At 41.9% G+C, this 18,755-nt stretch overlaps 1 non-coding gene and 2 pseudogenes across 1 annotated transcript; all 3 read left to right on the top strand.

The window, feature by feature from the left end:
- The first annotated feature begins 1,131 nt into the window (after positions 1-1,131).
- On the top strand, positions 1,132-2,921 carry LOC149512548 (18S ribosomal RNA; annotated as a pseudogene).
- Positions 2,922-3,238: 317 nt separating this feature from the next.
- On the top strand, positions 3,239-3,393 carry LOC149512547 (5.8S ribosomal RNA; annotated as a pseudogene).
- A 145-nt stretch (positions 3,394-3,538) lies between these two features.
- On the top strand, positions 3,539-6,888 carry LOC149512546 (25S ribosomal RNA). The gene has a single exon (XR_016332239.1). It is a non-coding gene; the product is annotated as a 25S ribosomal RNA (ribosomal RNA).
- Positions 6,889-18,755: the final 11,867 nt, after the last annotated feature.

Raw genomic sequence — 18,755 nt, 5'->3', positions numbered from 1 at the left:
TGCATAGCTCTAGCACCACTATCCTAACCATAAGGCCTCATTTGCTGCTCAGTTTAGGGTTAGTCATGGTAGGACCTAGGCACACTAGTGCTTGACCATGACACCATGCATACTTTCAGGCCATGTTGTTTGGTGACCCACAAGCATCCATCACCTCAATCGATTGGTGTGCATGGAAAAAAAAAGGCTTGGTTGTATCAAGCTCAAGCCTATGCCTATGGCTAAAGCTTCCCCAAACCAAGTCCTTAAATTGGGTAATGGCTCCTAGGGTGGTGCTAGTAGAATTTATGGTCACAGGCTTGGTCTAGCCAAGTTTTTAAGGTATTTGGAAATCTTGTGGTCCCTTTTTATCAACCACAAAAATGCCTTGGCCTAGCCAAGCCTGTGCTTGCAGCCAATGCTACCCAAGACCCTAAGAACAAGCCCTTGAATCAAGCAACATTGCTTGGGCTATGACAGCAAAGTTTGCATGTGCGGTCTCAGCTAGAAACATTGGTGGTCTCATGCCATTATTACCTATTTGATGGCAAAGGTAGTCTCATGGCCCTTGTTTGTGTTTTTCCCATGCCAAGCAGTTGTGGCATGGCCTCATACTTCATTTCATCCATTTGCTTGTTGAGTAATTGATTGGGTGGGTTTTGGATTGGTGTGAGAAGATGCTGCCACTTGTGCGCAATAGGCATATGAATGGTGCTGTGGTTATGCATATTGGTAGGCTTCATGCTCAATGCATCAAACTATCAACCCATTATCATTTTCAATATCCCCCTTGTGGTTATTGTACCTTAGAGGCACAATCAAGATCTTATATTGTATACCTAAATCGATGGAAACTAGATGCCTTGTCATCCCTCATCCATCTTGTGTCTTTAAGGGCTATGGTTCGGACCTCAATCATGTCCTATGTCTCAAGTGTGCCACCCAAACCTTTGTGGTTGCATTAGTGCACTGGTGTTCAATTATGCTCTCAAATGTGGAATGTTTTGTGGGTGTGGGATCTCAACCCTTATTTGTCCAATGCTATGCATTTTATGTGTTCGACATGTATAATGCTTGTGCTCCGTGTTGGCTCTCTCTACCACTCAATCGATATGTTGAGGCCCATGTGGTGCCAACATCCTGAAGGAATGCTATTTGCTTGATCCTACTAGTAGTCATATGCTTGTCTTAAAGATTAAGCCATGCATGTGTAAGTATGAACTAATTCAAATTGTGAAATTATGAATGGCTCATTAACTCAATTATAGTTTGTTTGATGGTATCTATTACTTGGATAACCATATTAATTCTAATGCTAATACGTGCAACAAACCCTAACTTATGGAAGGGATGCATTTATTAGATAAAAGGTCAATGTGGGCTTTGCTTATTGCTTTGATGATTCATGATAACTTGGTGGATTGCATAGCCTTTGTGCTGGTGATCCATCAATCAAAATTTTACCTTATCAACTTTTGATGGTAGGATACTAGCCTACTATGGTGGTGATGGGTGACGGAGAATTAGGGTTTGATTTTCGATAGGGAGCCTATGAAATGGCTACCACATCCAAGGAAGGTAACAAGTGCACAAATTACCCAATCTTGATAAGGAAAGGTAGTGACAATAAATAACAATATTAGCTCTCTGTGTCTAGTAATTAGAATGAGTACAATCTAAATCCCTTAACGAAGATTCATTGGAGGGCAAGTTTGGTGGCAGCAACCATGATAATTCCAGCTCTAATAGCATACATTTAAGTTTTTACAGTTAAAAAGTGCATAGTTAGAACTAGGGTTAGGTCATCTGGTCTACCCAACAATAAGCATCAATCTACTCATCCTTTTTGCTAGCAATGTGCTCCTAGGCTTAACTAGCCGGGTCGTTCCTCTAGACCTGTTACTTTAAAAAAATTAGGGTGCTCAAAGTAGGCCTATGGTTTTATACATTAGTATGGGATAACATCATAGGATTTCGGTCCTATTATGTTAGATTTCAAGATTGAAGTAATGATTAATAGGGATAGTCAAGGGCATTTGTATTTCATAGTCAGAGGTGAAATTCTTGGATTTATGAAAGACAACTGCAAAAGCCTTTTCATTAATCAAGAATGAAAGTTAAGGCTCGAAGATAATTAGATACCATCCTAGTCTCAATCATAAATGATGTCTACCAGGGATCGATGAATGCTACTTTTAGGACTCTGCCAGCACTTTATGAAAAATCAAAGCTTTTGGGCCCCGAGGGGCTATATGGTCGCAGGGCTAAAACTTAAAAGAATTGACAGAAGGGCAACACTAGGAGTGGAGCCTACGACTTAATTTGACTCAACATGGGGAAACTTACCAGGTCTAAACATAGTAAAGACTGACAGACTAAGAGCTCATTCTTGATTCTATAGGTAGTGATGCATGGCCATTCTTAGTTGGTAGAGCGATTTGTCTAGTTAATTCCATTAATAAATGAGATCTTAGCCTGCTAACTAGCTACACAGAGGTGATCTTTTATGACTAGCTTTTTAAAGGGACAATGGCTACTTAGCCAAAGGAAGTTTGATGCAACAATAGGTCTATAATGCCCTTAGATGTTCTGGGCCACAAGCGCGCTACATTGATGTATTCAACGAGTCTATAGCCTTAGCTGATAGGCCCAGGTAATCTTTGAAATCTCATCATGATAGGAATAGACTGCTGCAATTGTTAGTCTTTAATGAGGAATTACTAGTAAGCTCAAGTCATCAACTCGTATTGACTACATCCCTACCCTTTATACACATCGCCCATCACTCTTACCGATTGAATGGTCTGGTGAAATGTTCAGATCGTAATGACATGGATGATTTGCTGCCCATGACGTCACGAGAAGTCAACTAAACCTTTTCATTTAGAGGAAGGAGAAGTCATAACAAGGTTTCCATAGGTGAACCTATGAAAGGATCATTGTCAAAACCCACTCAATGCATGACCCACAAACGCATTAATGAAATATCGAAAGGGTGAGGGTGTCTCTGTGCCTTAAGCCCTTTTCAACCCCAGACATGTGTGACATCACTTTATTTCACCTTTTAAGTGGTTGAAATTATTAGTGTTGTCACTCTTAGGTGAATAACAAACCCTCAGCACAAATCACACCAAAGAACCAGAATGAAAAAGAGAATGTGCACTATTGCTACCCTATTCATTATGCATGCGCCATCACCACCCTATTTATTGTGTAGTGTGGAGGCACTGTGACTCCTTTTGTCATGAAAAACCAAAACAACTATCAGTAATAGATATCTCTACTCTCGCATCAATGAAGAACATAGCGAAATGTGATACTTGGTGTGAATTACAGAATCCTGTTAACCATTGAGTCTTTAAATACAAGTTGTGCTTTGGGTGAAGGGACAAAAAATGGCCTCTTGTGATCTCGTTTGTCATGGTTGGCCCAAAATTGAGTCCTCAGCAATGATAGCACCCTGACCATCAGTGGTCAAGCTCTGACTTGCCTCGTCTCCAGTGATGTCCATTTGTTGTCCATCTAAACCCCCTGCATTGCTTGGTTGATGCTCGTGTTGTGACCTCAGGTCAAGCGAGATTACCTACTGACTTTAAGCATATCAATAAGCAAAGGAAAAGAAACTTACTAGGATTCCCCTAGTAGTGGCAAGTGAATAAGAAATAGCTTAGCTTGAGAATCATGTACCTTTAACATCAAAATTGTAGTCTGTAGAAGCATCCTCAATAGTAGACTGGGCCCAAGTACCCTAGACAAGGGCACTAGAGAGGTGAGAGCCCTATTATGCCTAGACCCTATCATACCATAAGACGCTATCTGAGAGTTGACTTATTTGGGAATGCAACCCCAATCAGGGGGTAAATTCCATCCAAGTTTGAATATAGGCAATAGACCAATAGCGAACAAGTACTACAAAGGAAAGATGAAAAAGACTTTGGAAAGAGAGTTAAAGAATGCTTGAAATTGTTAAAAGGGAAGTGGATGGGGGCCTATGATGCACCCTGGTTGGATGTGGAATGGTGAGAGCCAATTTGCCTATTGGCTCAGGGTGAGGATTGACGCAGGTTGTGACAATGGTCCAAGCCTGGGCTTTCGATATGCCTATAGAGACATCATCGCTATGATCATGGAATGCAATATGCATCATCTTAGCATGCTCCCTACATAAGCCTATGGGCTCCCCATTAACTTGTCTTAAAACATGGACCAATAAGTCTAACGTGTGTGCAAGTCAATGGGCTAGAAAACCTATAAGGCATAAGGAAGCTTATTGATAGGATGCCTCGTAGGTGCACTGATGACTGGATTTGATCTTCTAAGAAGGGTTTGAGCTTGAGCATGCCTATCGAGACCCAAAAAATGGTGAACTATGCCTAAGCGAGGCAAAGCCAAAAGAAACTTTATGGAGGCCCATAATGATACTGACGTGCAAATCATTTGTCTAACTTGGATATAAGGGTAAAAGACTAATTGACCATCTAGTAGCTAGTTCCTCTAAAGTTTCCCTCAAGATAGCTAGAGCCATTAATGAGTTCCATCAGGTCAAGCTAATGATTAAAGGCATTGTGGTGCAATGCCTTCGACCTATTCTTAAACTATAAATAGGTAGGATGGTGCGACTGTATCATGGAGTCATGCCACAAAATCAGGAGCTCCTAATGTCCATTTTTGGTAAGCAAAACTACAGATGCAAGATGAACTAAAAGCCAATTTACGGTGCCCAACTGCATGCTAACCTAGAACCCACAAAGGGTGTTGGTTCATTAAAATAGCAAAGTGGTGGTCATGGAAGTCAAAATCCACTAAAAAGAGTGTAATGACTCACCTACCAAATCAACTAGCCCCAAAATTGGTTGGCATTTAAGCACACGACCTATACTTGGTCGTTGGTGTAGACCAGGCCTTGATGAGTAGGAAGGCAAGGTGATCACCATAAAACCCAAGGCACAAGCCTAGGTGAAATGGTTATTAGTGTAGATCTTGGTGGTAGTAGTGAATATTTAATGAGAACTTTAAAGTTGAAGAGGGGAAAGGTTCTATGTGAATGGAACTTGCACATGGGTTAGTCAATCCTAAAAGCTAAGGAAAGCCCATCCGATAGTGTATCCAGCATGAACTTCGGAAGGGAATTGAGTTAAAATTCTTGAATTGGGAATACGATGGCTGACAGCAATGTTAGGGAGTTTGAAGACATTAGTGAGGGCTTAAAAAAGAGTTATCTTTTCTATTTAATGGCTTGCCCTCCTTGAAAATAGCTCAATTGGAGGTAGGGTCCCATGGCCGGAAGAGCATTGCACATCACATGTGTTCGGTGTGCCTTCAGTGGCCCTTCAAAATTTGAAGTACTAAGTGTCGTCCATGCTCAATTGTACTCATAACCATATCAAGTCTCCAAGGTGAATACCTCTAGTTTGTGGAACAATATAGGCAAAAGAAGTTGGCAAAATGGATTCATAACCTCAGGAAAAAGATTGGCTCAAAGATTGGGCATGGGGATCCCAGTCTTGAAATCATCGACTACCAGTGCACTACTTAAGCTACTATTGTAGCTAGAGTGGGTCGCTACACGCCCATTGGGGGACAACTAGGAATGACTCTCTTGAGGGCCTTTCTTGAGCAAAGAGCAATCGACTCAGAACTAGTATGGATAAGGGGATTCAAACTGTTTAATTAAAACATAGCATTGTCATGGTTTTTGCGGATGCTCATGTAATGTGATTCTAACCAATGCTTTAAATGTCACAGTGAAGAAATTTAACCACAAGTTGGTAAATAATGGAAGTAACTATGACTCTCTTAAGGTATCCAAATGCCTTGTCATCAATTAGTGACACGCTTGAATGGATTAATGAGATTCCCATATCTCTGTCTATTATCCAGTAAAACCTAGCCAAAGAAATGAGCTTGGTAGAATCAGTGAGAAAGAAGACCCTATTGAGTTTGACTCTAGTCTGACTTTGTGAAATGACTTAAGAGGTGTAGGAGAAGTGGGAGCCCTTGGGAGAAATTGAAATGCCACTACTTTTAATGTTATTTTACTTATTCCATGAATCAAAGGCAAGGCATAACCCCTTTTTTGAGACCCAAGGCTGGCCTCAATCAATTGACATGGGTGAAAGATATTGTCAAGTAGAGAGTTTGGTTAGGGTGGCACATCTGTTAAAAGATAATATAGGTGTCCTAAGAGGAGCTTAATGAGAATAGAAATCTTATGTGGAATAAAAGGGTAAAAGCTCATTTGATTTTGATTTTTTGTACGAATATGAACCATGAAAGCGTGGCTTATCGATCCTTTAGACCTTTAAAATTTGAAGCTAGAGGTGTAAGAAAAGTTACCATAAGGATAACTAGCTTGTGGTAGCCAAGCATTCATAGCAATGTTGCTTTTTGATCCTTTGATGTCAACTCTTCCTATCATTATGAATTAAAATTCACCAAGTGTTGGATTGTTCACCCACCAATAGGGTATGTGAGCTAGGTTTAGATCATTGTGAGATAGTTAGTTTTACCCTACTGATGGCAACATCATAATAGTAATTTAACCTAGTATGAAAAGAATCATTGATTCGCACAATTGGTCATTGCGCTTAGTTCAAAAGCCAGTGGCATGAAGCTAATGTGCATTAGATTATGAATGAATGCCTATAAGTCAAAATTTGGGCTAGAAGTGATGCATGCACCTATCGCCTGATTGTTAACCAGTAGTAGGGGTCCATGGCCCCTATGGTCACATGTTGTAGGTGCATCCCTATGATGAACAAGCTGTATAAGCCTCCTCAGAGCTCAATTCCCACCGAGAGATGTGTAGAATCATTTACAGATGTAAATACATGATAGCGTATTGTAAGTGGTAGAGAGGCCTTGTTGTCATGATCCACTAAGATTTATTCCTTTGTTGCTTTAATTCATCCCTTTTTTCCATACTCTCTGAAGTCCTCTCACTTCACTTTTTTACTCTACGCACCTTTGGGGCTAGGGATGAATGGTGTTCTCCATTGAAACTAATTTGGCTGGGTGATAACATCCCTCTCTCGAGCATCCAAGTAAATGACAACCAAATGCCCTTAGTATTTGTTATAGGGATGGGCTCGCCCTTGGTGCAAGCACTTGCTTCGAACGTCTTCGGTATATGTTGGCAAGCATTTGGACCTTGGTTGGGATGGGCAATCATATCTAACACCATCGGTAAATGCAAACCCATTGTTGTGGGATGTTGCCTTAGTCACCATCGCCAGATGCTAGCACTTGGTGTACGCATTTGCCTTGGCCACTATTAGTGCAAGTAGGCTTTTGGTATGGGTTGTTGTCTCAGACACCTCTTTGGAAAATGTTGGCACTTGGTGCGGCATGTGTACCATGACCCTTCAACCTAAGGCACTTGTCTATCTCTTAATCGTAATTGGCACCAATTGATACTCAATGCATGTGTTACGATGTCACGGTCTTCTATCTTAAGCTAAACTCTGTGCGACCTTGGATAGGGAATTGACTCTGTCTACCTAAGTTAACCGACAAAACTCAAGTGCTCAGTATAATTCTAGCTTGTCAAAGATTATGCTATAGTACTAGGCTTTCTAAAAGCCTACAATTATGATCCTTCCAAGATTATGTTTAGGCATGATGGCACCTAGGTCTGACCATGTGATAGCACCTCAATCATTAGTGCTCGCACCTACATTTTGACCATGTGCCAACACCTCGATCATCAATGCTTGCAACTGGGTCTAATTATGCACCCATACCTTGGTCATTAGTGCTTGCACCCTAATCTAATTATGTGCTCGTGCATCACTCACCAATGCCTGCAGCTAGGCCTAGTTAAATTCTATAGAACTTGAATAGCATGCTTGAGCCTCTGGAATCTTGATCACTGGCCATGCCACTGTAATGGGCTAGTTCCTTATGACCTAGGCCTTTAGTAGGCCTCAAGGCTTAGTCTCAATGGCTATCAAACCGCATCCTGCTAGAACTAGAACTACTCTTTGACTTGGAAAGAACCCTTGGGCCTAGACTAACTTGTAAACCGTGATACATTCACATGCACATGCCTTGACTACTATCGAGACATGTTGGCCCTTGGTCTCGACATATGCTTTGACCCCTATTGACACATGCTGGCCCTTTGTGTAGGTAGTTCCCTTGAACATTATCGGTACATGCTGGGCCATGACCAAGTGTAGGTATCCTAGGCCTGAGCCATGCACCATGTGTGCCATTATTGGGTAGTAGGTGGGATCAAGCACATCTTTATATTTCTACCATACCAATGCCATTTTTATGGCTTGTAAATTCATATAACACTCACCAACCCCCGCACTTGGGCTTGGCTCAATTCTGTTGAACCTGAACACTATGCCAAAGTGCTGGAGTCTTAATCACTGCTAGTACCATTGTTCTAGGCTAGTTCCTAATGACTTGGGCCTCTAGTATGTCTCAAGGCCTAGTCCCCTTAGTTGTCAGCCATATCCCGTTAGAGCTGGAATTGCTCCTTGACTCGAAAAGAACCATTGAGCCTGGACCAGCTTGCAAACCATGACACATGCACATGCCTTGATCATCATTGGGACATGTTGGGCTGTGGTCTTGATACATGGCTTGACCATCATTAGCACATGCCTTGACCATTATCGGTACATGTTACCTTTTATGCTAGTCGGTCCCTCAAACACCATTAACACATGATGGGTCACATACCAAGCGCAAGTATGCTAGGCTTGAGCCATACACCATGCATACCACAATCGAGTAGTAGGTTGGTTCAGGCACATTTTCATATTTATGCCATGCTAGTGTTGTTATTATGGTTTATAAATTCACATAACATTCACTAATGCCCGCACCTGGGCTTGGCTTCATTTTGCCAAATCTAAACATTGTGCCTGAGTGTTTGGAGACTTGATCACAACCCATACCATTGTTTTCGACTAGTTTTTCATGACTTAGGCCTCCAATATGCCTTAAGGCTTGGTCCCTAGTTGTCAGACCCTATCCGACTAGAGCTAAAACTATTCTTTGACTTAGAGAGAACCTTTAGGCCTAGACCAATTTGTGGACTGTGACACATGCATATGGGTAGACTACATTGGGACATGTTGGCCCTTGGTTTTGGCACATGTTGGCCCTTTGCGCAAACAATTCCCTCTAACACCATTGACACATGCTGGGCCATGCACCAAGTGTAGGTATCCTAGGCCCAAACCACATACCACGATCGGGCAATAGGTGGGTTTAGGCAGACCTTTATATTTTTACCATGCTAATGCCATTTTTATAGCTTGTAAATTCATATAACGCTCACCAACATCCGTACTTGGGCCTAGCTCAATTATACTAAACTTAAACTGCTCCTTGACTTAAAGAGAACCTTTGGGCCTAGAGCAGCTTGTGGACTGTGACACATGCACATGCCTCAACCACCATAGGGACATGTTGGCCCTTAGTCTTGGTATATGCTTTGATCACCATTATTAGATACTAGTCCTTGGTGTAGGTAGTTTCCTTGAACACCATCACTAAATGCTAGGCTACGAACCACATATGGGTATCTTGGGCCTAAGTCAATCTCCATGCACACCATAATCGGATAGTAAGTGGGTTTAAGCATATTTTCATATTTTTGACATGCAATGCCTTTTTTATAGCTTGTAAATTCATATAATGGTCCCTTAAGCCTTTATGTGAAGTTTCATGGCAAGATGACGTATTTTTTATATTTCATGATTTTTAAAGGTTTTTATGGTTCATGAGTTTTTGAAATATTTTTAAAAGGAGTTTTGGCCTCAAATTTGGTTTACATGTCTTTGTATTTTTTTGGAATCCTCAAAAAAATTCAACTAAAAAATCAAAGTGTAGAAGATTTTGTGGCCATTTGAAAAAAATATCCCTATTTCAGACATTCGAATGGCTACTGGCTATGAACATATAAAAGTTTTTATGCTCTGTAAGGAAGTGTAAGTCATCGAGGTTCATTGGAGAATAAGGGGCTACTATAAGAGCTAAGAACTAGCAACCATCGCACATCATGTGCGCACACCCTCAACCCCTTTCCCTTTATTGCCTAAATCCCCAATGCTGTTCGTTAGGTTCTTCAGTAATACTTTGGTAATGGTGCCCTAGGCAAAAAGTTGGGACACTAGCACAGGCTCGAGCCTAGCATTTACACCGTGGCCTAAAATCAAACTTCAACCAAGGCCTTTACCATCATTGGCACATGTTAGAGCATGGTGCAAGTGTCATTCCCTGGGTGGGTGTGCCAGGCACATCAGGTGCACAAGCGTGCGCACTCGAGGTTAAAGCTCATACACCAAGTGCACTGGCGGGAGTTTGTACACAAGGCCTTGAAGGGAAGGCCAGAATGCCCACATTTCTTATAGAGCAGCCCATACAGCCAAGGCCAGGCTTGCATGATGCCCACACCACCTCCACAAGGGCCCAAAAGGGGAGATGCTTAAGGGGATCTTCTAGAAGCCCTCAGGATCAGCAAGAGCCTTCTGGTAGATTTAGTTGACCTTTAGAATCATGAGATAGAATCTTGATTGATTGTAATCTTTGTAATTCCTTGATTTTAACCTTGATACTAGAGATTTAGCCATAAGTGTAGTTGGGAGCCTTAACTATAAATAGAGGGTTGCTCTACCCTCATTCGTACATCATCATACACTTCTATTTCAGTGAATACAAAGCATATTCCAACAAGCTATCTTGTTTTTCTGTTTCTCTCAAACTTACGCATTCTAACTTTTCTTTTGTTCTAGTGTCTGCATGCTTATGTTTTAGGCTGACTTAGGCTAGAATAAGGTGATCCCAAGCCTAAGGCTACACGAATTCTGAGCCTAAGGTTAGAACTCATGATAGTTGGTATTAGGGCAAGTTCAATTCTACATGTTTGTGTTGTTCAAGTTAGATCATAGTCAAAGAGATGGCATCCCAGAGTGATGTTGCTAGCAAGTTAGATCATAATCGAAGAGATGGCATCCCAGAGTGACATTGCTAGCCAACAACCAGAGACCCAGGAATAGGGGTGTGGAAGAGGTAAGAAGGCCAATTTGAGAGACATATGGTCTACCATGGATGGTAGGCTAGCCAAGGTAGAGGTGACCATGGGTGACATGGGGAAGAAGCTTGAGGAGGTAGAGACTCATGTTGAAGTGCTAGACTCCATGGGGTAAGAGCTCTATGTGAGTTACAAGCTACTCTCAATAAAGGCATGGATGTGATCACCCAAAGGAATGAATCCTTGGAGGCTATGGTGGAGACCATGCACGATGGCATGGAGGCCATGAATAAAAAGATAGAGGAGCTCACTATCAAGCTCATTACTTACAAGACTACCATTGGGAATGGCATATTTGCTGGAGTGTCTAAATCTAAGATGGATGTCCCCAAACCCAAAGAGTTCAAGGGGACTAAGGCACCAAAGAAGTGGACAACTACCTATAGGGTATAGAGCAGTACTTCTAGGCCATGGGCATTTAGAATGAGGCAATAGAGGTAAGCACCGCTGTTATGTATCTTACTGATGTAGCCTTATTGTGGTGGAGGCGTAGGTGTGATGATGTCAAGCATGGGAGCGCCAAGATTGGAACCCAGGCAGAGTTTTAAAAAGAGTTCAAGGAGCAATTTTGCCTGGAGCATGTCGATGATGAGGCATGGGCAAAATTGTGCAGACTGAGCCAGCAAGGGGACATAAGAGAATATGTCTAAAAATTCTCTGAATTGATGCTATAGATCTCGAATCTAGGTGAGAAAGACACCCTGTTGCTTTCATGGATAGGCTAAAACCGTGGGTGAAGCATGAGCTACAACAGAGAGGAGTTCATGACTTGGCTAAAGCCATGACTTCTGTTGAGTCCTTGATAGAGTTTAGACCATTCAACAAGTTTGAGTCTTCTAAGCCTAAGGGTAAGGGTAAGGGCAAGGATGAGAGGGACCAGAAAAAATAGTCTAAGAGGAAGGATCATGATCGGAAGTCCAAGGATAGGGACCGAGATTGTTCAACCAAGGATGGCGAGAGGAAGCCGCCAACAAGCAAGTGGAAAGTAAAGGGGGTGTGAGAGCCGCTCGCATGCTACCTATGTGGAGGGAGCCACATAGCACTTAATTACCCACAGAAGGGTAAGCTGGCTGCTATAGACAAAGAGTCTGATGAGGAGCCAGAGGCAAATGTAGTAAAGCTTGTGTCATTGATGCTCAATGCTATCCAAAGTAAGGGGAACCACAAGCCAAAAGGCTTGATGTTTATGGATCTGATGGTTGCAGGTTAGAAAGTGAGTGCACTAATGGACACATGTGCCTCACATTTATTTGTTTCAGGTGATGGAGCCCAGAATCTTAGACTAAAGGTGCAGAAAGGGACTGATACCATTAAAACAATGAATCCAAGGAAGTTTCAACCATTAGAGTAGTGCAGGGAGTAGAGTTGTAGCTTGGGGACTGAAAAGGCAAGAAGACCATAGAGGTAATACCCTTTAATGACTATAAGGTTACGATTGGGTTAGATTTCCTTATTCGGATTAATGCTCTCTTTGTGCCTTTTGCCAATTGTATTTGCATCCTAGATGCACGATGCCAATGCCTAGTGCCATTAAGGAGAAGGTCTGAAGTTGGGTCACGGGTGGTGTCAGCCATCCAATTTGCCAAGACAGTAAGCAGAAAAGAAGACACCTTCTTGGTAGCCCTAAAGTATGAGGAGGTAAGGGAGAAAGAGATCGAGTCACCCTTGAAGGTGCTAAAGTTGCTGAAGTCCTTTAACGATGTGATGCCTGCAAAGCTACCTAGCCAGCTACCAACTAAGAAAGAGGTAGACCATAAGATCATGCTGGTGTCTGAGGCCAAGCCACCAGTTAAAGCCCCTTACTGAATGTTCCTACCAGAGTTAGAGGAGTTAAGGAAATAGCTCAAAGAGTTAGTTGATGCTGGCTTCATCAAGCCATCAAAGGCACCATATGGTGCACCAGTTCTATTCTAGCACAAGCATGATGGGTCTTTACGGCTGTGCATTGACTACTGAGCTTTGAACAAGCTGATCGTTAAGAACAAGTATCCTATCCCACTCATTGTAGACTTGTTCGACCAACTTGAGAGTACAAGGTGGTTCACCAAGCTGGATTTGAGGTTGGGCTACTACCAAGTTAGGATCGTTAAGGGAAATGAGCCTAAGTTAGTATGTATCACTCGGTATGGTTCATATGAGTTCCTGGTCATGCCATTCGGACTCACGAATGCCCCAATAACATTTTGTACCTTTATGAACAAGGTACTTCAATCATTTTTTGATCGATTTGTTGTGGTTTATTTGGATGACATTATGATCTATAGCCAGACTTTGGGAGAGCATGTAGACCGCTTGAGGTAAGTGTTCCAGGTGTTAAGGGTGCACAAGCTGTTTGCCAAAAGGAAAAAGTGCTTATTTGCCCAGCAGGAGATCCCATTCCTAAGCCACATAATGAGAGGTGGCAGGATACGCATAGATGAAGGCAAGGTGCATGCCATCCTAGAGTGGGAACCACCGGCTAAGGTCACTGAGTTAAGGTCATTCCTTGGGTTGCTCAACTACTACAGGCACTTCATCAAAGGTCATTTAGCAATAGCCACGCACTTGACTGACTTGCTAAGGAAAGGAGAACATAGGAGTGGAGCGTAAGGTGCCAAGAAGCCTTTGATAGGTTGAAGTAGGCTATGACTGAAGAGCCAGTCTTGGCCTTGCAAAACCATGCCAAGCCATATGAGGTGCATACGGATGCATTAAACTTTGCCACAGGGGTTGTGTTGATGCAATAGGGACATCTAGTCGCGTTCGAGAACAGGAAGCTAAAAGAGACTGAGCACAAGTACATGATCCAGGAGAAAGAGATGACTGCAGTGGTGCACTGCTTGAGCACTTGGTGCATTACTTGTTAGGGTCAAGGTTCATGGTTAGGATAGACAATGTGGTGACCAGCTACTTTCAGATGCAAAAGAAACTGTCCTCTAAGCAAGTGATGTGGCAAGATTTTCTTACAAAATTTGATTTCCAGATGGAGTACAAGCCAAGGCAGGTGAACCTGGTGGTAGACGCCCTGAGTAGGAAGGCTAACCTTGCTGCCATTAGCCAACCAGAGGGTTCACTAGTGCCGTGCATCAATGAGGGACTTGTGCATGATCCTACAGCCAAGGCTCTTATAGAGTATGCCTAGCAAGGTAAGATTAAGTGGTTTTGGGTGCAAGATAGTTTGTTGTACACTAAGGGTAGTAAACTGTTTGTGCCATAGCATGGGAAGCTTTGCAGAGAAGTTTTACAAGAGTGCCATGATTCAAGGTAGGCTAGACATCCAGGGGTAAGCCATACCTTGACGTTGCTAAAGGATCGGTACTACTAGCCGTACATGAGAGACGATGTGGAAGCCTATGTGAAGACTTGTCATGTGTGCCAATAGGACAAGGTAGAGCTCAAGAAGCTAGGTGGGCTCTTTAGAGCCATTGCTAGTGCCAGAACGATCATGGGAGAGTGTTTCTCTGGACTTTATAGTCAATTTACCTAAGGCAGAAGGGTTCAGAATCATCATGGTAGTGGTGGATAGGTTTTTCAAGTATGGAATCTTCATTTCAGCAACCAAGGAGTGCCCAACAGATGAGGTAACTCGATTGTTCCTGAAAAATGTGGTTATGTACTGGGGAGTGCCAATGACCATTATTAGTGATCGGGACAGGTGTTTCACATATAGGTTCTAGACTGAGTTGTTTAAGCTATTGGGGTCAGACTTAAACTTTTCCACCAGCATGCATCTGCAGACTTATGGATAGACTGAACATGTGAATGGACTATTTGAGGTCTACCTCAGGCACTATATGAGTTTCACACAAAGGGACTAGCCAAAGCTGCTAGATGTTGTATAGTTTTCCTATAACTTGCAAAGGAGCGAGGCAATGAACCAAATCCTATTTGAAGTTGTGACAAGTCAACAACCACTAACACCCGATTCGATTGCTGTAGGTTATACAGGGCCTAATCCAGCAATATATAAGTTTGCCAAAGCTTGGTAGGAGCAAGCTGACTTGGTCAGAGTCTATCTACATAAGGCAACAAAGAGGTCAAAGAAGTGGATAGACCAGAATAAGTGGGACGTGCAGTTTCAGGTTGGAGACTTAGTGGTGGTGAAGCTACATCTCATTGTGCGCCATAGTGAGCTGCACAAAGGCCTAGTCTAGAGGTATGAGAGACTTTTTTAAGTAGTCAAGAGGGTAGGCAAGGTTGTTTACAAGCTGGATATGCTACCCAAGCTGAGGGCACACCCGGTGTTCCATGTAAGCATGTTCAAGCCATTCTATGAGGATAAGGGAGATCCAGGACGAGCAGAGTCAAAGTGTGTGCCATTGGGAGCAAGGGCTTTATTTGAGAAGGAGGTCCACAGCATCATAGTTGATCGGGACATGAGATAGAAAAACTACCAACCAAGATAAGATAATTGGTATGCTGGAAGAGACTTTTAGACAGTGAGGCGAGCTGGGAACTAGCAGAGGACTTATGGTAGTTTGGGGATCGGATCAAGTAGTACCATGTAAAAGATGCAACGAAGGTATTATGCAATCAGGTGGGGGAGAATGTCATGCCCTGGGCAAGCACACCAATACATCAGGTGCAATAGTGCGCACACCCAAGGTTGAAGCCTACACACCAGGTGCACTGGCGGGAGTTTGCACGCAAGGCCTTGAAGGGAAGGCCAGAATGCCTGCACAGATTATAGGCCAGCCCACACAGTCTGCAGGCCAGCTCGCATAGCCAAGGCCTAGCCTACATGATGCCCGTGCCACCTCTAGAAGGGCCCAAGAGGGGAGATGTGCAAGGGGATCTTCTAGAAGCCCTTAGGATCAGTAGGTGCCTTTTGGCAGATTTGGTTAACCCTTAGAATCAGGAAATAGAATCTTGATTGATTGTAATATTTTTAATTCCTTGATTTTAACTTTGATACTAGGGATTTAGCCATAAGTGTAGCTGGGAGCCTCAACTATAAATAGAGGGCTACTCCACCCTCATTTGTATGTCATCTTACACTTCTGTTTTAGAGAATACAAAGCATATTCTAGCAAGCTATCTTGTTTTCCTGTTTCTCTCAAACTTGCGCATTCTACCTTTTCTTTTGTTCTAGTGCCCACACGCTTATGTTTTAGGCTGACTTAGGCTAGAAGGAGGTGATTCCATTCCTAAGGTCACACAGATTTTAAGTCTAAGGTCAGAGTCCATGACACAAGCACATGCCTCAACCATCATTAACATCGACTGGCCTTTGGTACGAGCAACTACCTCGACCACCATTGGCACTAGCTAGCTTTTGGTATGGACACTTAGCTTGACCAATGTTGGCACATGTTGGCCCTTGGTGTGGGCACATGCCTCGATCAGCATTAGCATAATCTAGACCAAGTACGGGCACATTCCTTGATCAGCATCGATAAAAGATGGCCTTTGGTGTGGGTAGTTGCTTGAACACCATTGGCACATGCTGGTCCTTACGGTGGGCATTTGTATCGAACACCATCGGCACCTATTAACCTTTGTTATAAGATATGCCTATTTGAAAAAAATGTCCCCATTTCAGATAATTAATGTCTACTACTAAAATATTTGAAAAATCTCTTAGGCTTTTTAGGGGGTAGTTGTCTAGGCCCTCCTCTCTCCCCACAAGGGGAGTAGGTGTTTGTGATGGGCTTGTCATTGTATACATCAACAAAAATATCCTTAGAGCAAAATCTAGGCCTTGCATGCCTTCTGGCCATAATGTTTGGTGATTGGTTGCTTCAGTGATTCGCAAGCACCCATGGCCTTAACCAGTTGGCATGTATGCAAAAAAAAGGCTCAGTTGTGCCTAGCTCAAGCTCATGCTGTGGTTGATGTTGCCTTAAACCCTAGACCAAGTCTCTAAATCAAGCAATGGCTCACTAGGGTGCTACAAGTAGAAGCTGCAGTTGCAACGCTTGGTCTGGCCAAGTCTTTTTAGTATTTGGTAGTCTTGTGGTCCCTTTTCATCGACCAAAAAAATGCCTTGGCCTGGCTAAGCCTGTGTATGCAGTCGATGTTGCCCAAGACTTAAGGAACAAGTCTTTGAATCGAGCAATGTCCCATTAGAGTGGTAATAGCATAGTTTGCATATGCAATTTCAATTAGACCAAGCATTGATGGTGTCGTACCATTATTACCTATTGGATGGCAAGGGCAATCTCATGGTCGTTGCTTGTGTTTTTCCCATGCCAAGTGATTATGGCATGGCCTCGTATGTCATTTCCTCCACTCATCGAGAAATTGATTAGGTGGGTTATGGACTGGTGTGCATAGATCCTACCACTTGTACGTAATAGGCATATAAGTGGTGCTATGGTTGTGCATGTCGACAGGTTCCATGGTTGATGCATCAAACTGTTGACTCATCATCCTCTTCAATCTCCCTCACATGTGGTCATCTTACCTTAAGGGCACAATTAGGATCCTGTATGGCATACCTAAATCAATGGAAATTGGATGTCTTGCCATCCCTCATCCATCTTGTGTCCTTAGAGGCTACGGGTTGACCTCAATTGTGCCTTGTGTTCCAAGTGTGTCACCTAAACTTCTATTGCCGCATTGCTACACTAGTGTTCGATTATGCTCTTGGATGTAGAACATTTTGTGGGTGCGGGCTCTTGGCCCTTGTTCATCCGATGCTATGCATTTTATGTGCTCAACATGCATGACGCTTATGCTCTGTGTTGGCTCTTTCTGTCGCTCAATCGGTGTGTTGAGGCCTATGCGGTGCCAATGTCTCGAAAGAATGCTACCCAGTTGATCCTACCAGTAGTCATATACTTGTTTCAAAGATTAAGCCATGCATGTGTAAGTATGAACTAATTTAGACTGTGAAACAACAAATGGCTCATTAAATCTATTATAATTTGTTTGATGGTTGTCTTTTTTAGTTTGAAGCTGCTAGGTAGATGAATTTGAAAATAAAAAGGAGTTGCCACCAATCTTTTTTGGCTAGGTGTGATTGGCCACCTATTAAAACTTATCCTTTTAGTAAAATTTTAAAATTAATTAAAACTTTATCAAAAAGATAATTTTGGGTCTACAAAAACAATTTGAGTTCGAGAGTTGATTGTGCATGGGGAAGGATTAGCAGCCCAACCATGCCTATTTAAAATGTTACAAATTAATCATGTGTTATCTTTTGATTTTGATTAAAAGGGCTTAAGGGGTCTTTTGATTTTTATTAAAAGTTTATTTTTATATTTTATTATGCTTGAAAAATAAATAAGAATCTTACATATTGAAAAATTCCTAAAAATATTCTAGTACTCTGGCAATATTAAAAGGAACCATCTCACATAAGGAACCTTTAAGAATCACTACTTGAAATTCTTAAAAATCCTATCCTTGGTGTTTCATATTTATTTTCAATATTTATATTAAAAAACTGTAAAGTATAATATCTATAATGAAATGATATTTTTTGAAAAAAAATCATTTCTATGCCATTTATACAAAAACAAAAAATCTTTGTTGAAAATTAATCTAAATGCTCCAATACATTGATAGCATTTTAAATAAATTTTCTTACCTAGAGATTCTAAAAGAATCACTACCCGAATTTCTTTTGAATCTTATCCTCGAAAATTTTTCATTTACTTTAATATAAAATAAACATGCAATAATATTGTTATCTATAAATTTATTAAAAAAAAACATATTTTTATCTAAAAGACTTTTCAAATTCAAGAAAACAATGGTAACGTGGAGGTTTTTTATATTGGAAAGAAACCTCTAAATA

This window comes from Durio zibethinus, chromosome 22, assembly GCF_047325235.1.
Source record: "Durio zibethinus cultivar Kanyao isolate XHJ-2024 chromosome 22, ASM4732523v1, whole genome shotgun sequence".
Classification (NCBI taxonomy): domain Eukaryota; kingdom Viridiplantae; phylum Streptophyta; class Magnoliopsida; order Malvales; family Malvaceae; genus Durio; species Durio zibethinus.
Note: the sequence above shows the minus strand (reverse complement) of the source record. Positions and strands in the feature narration are given on the sequence as shown.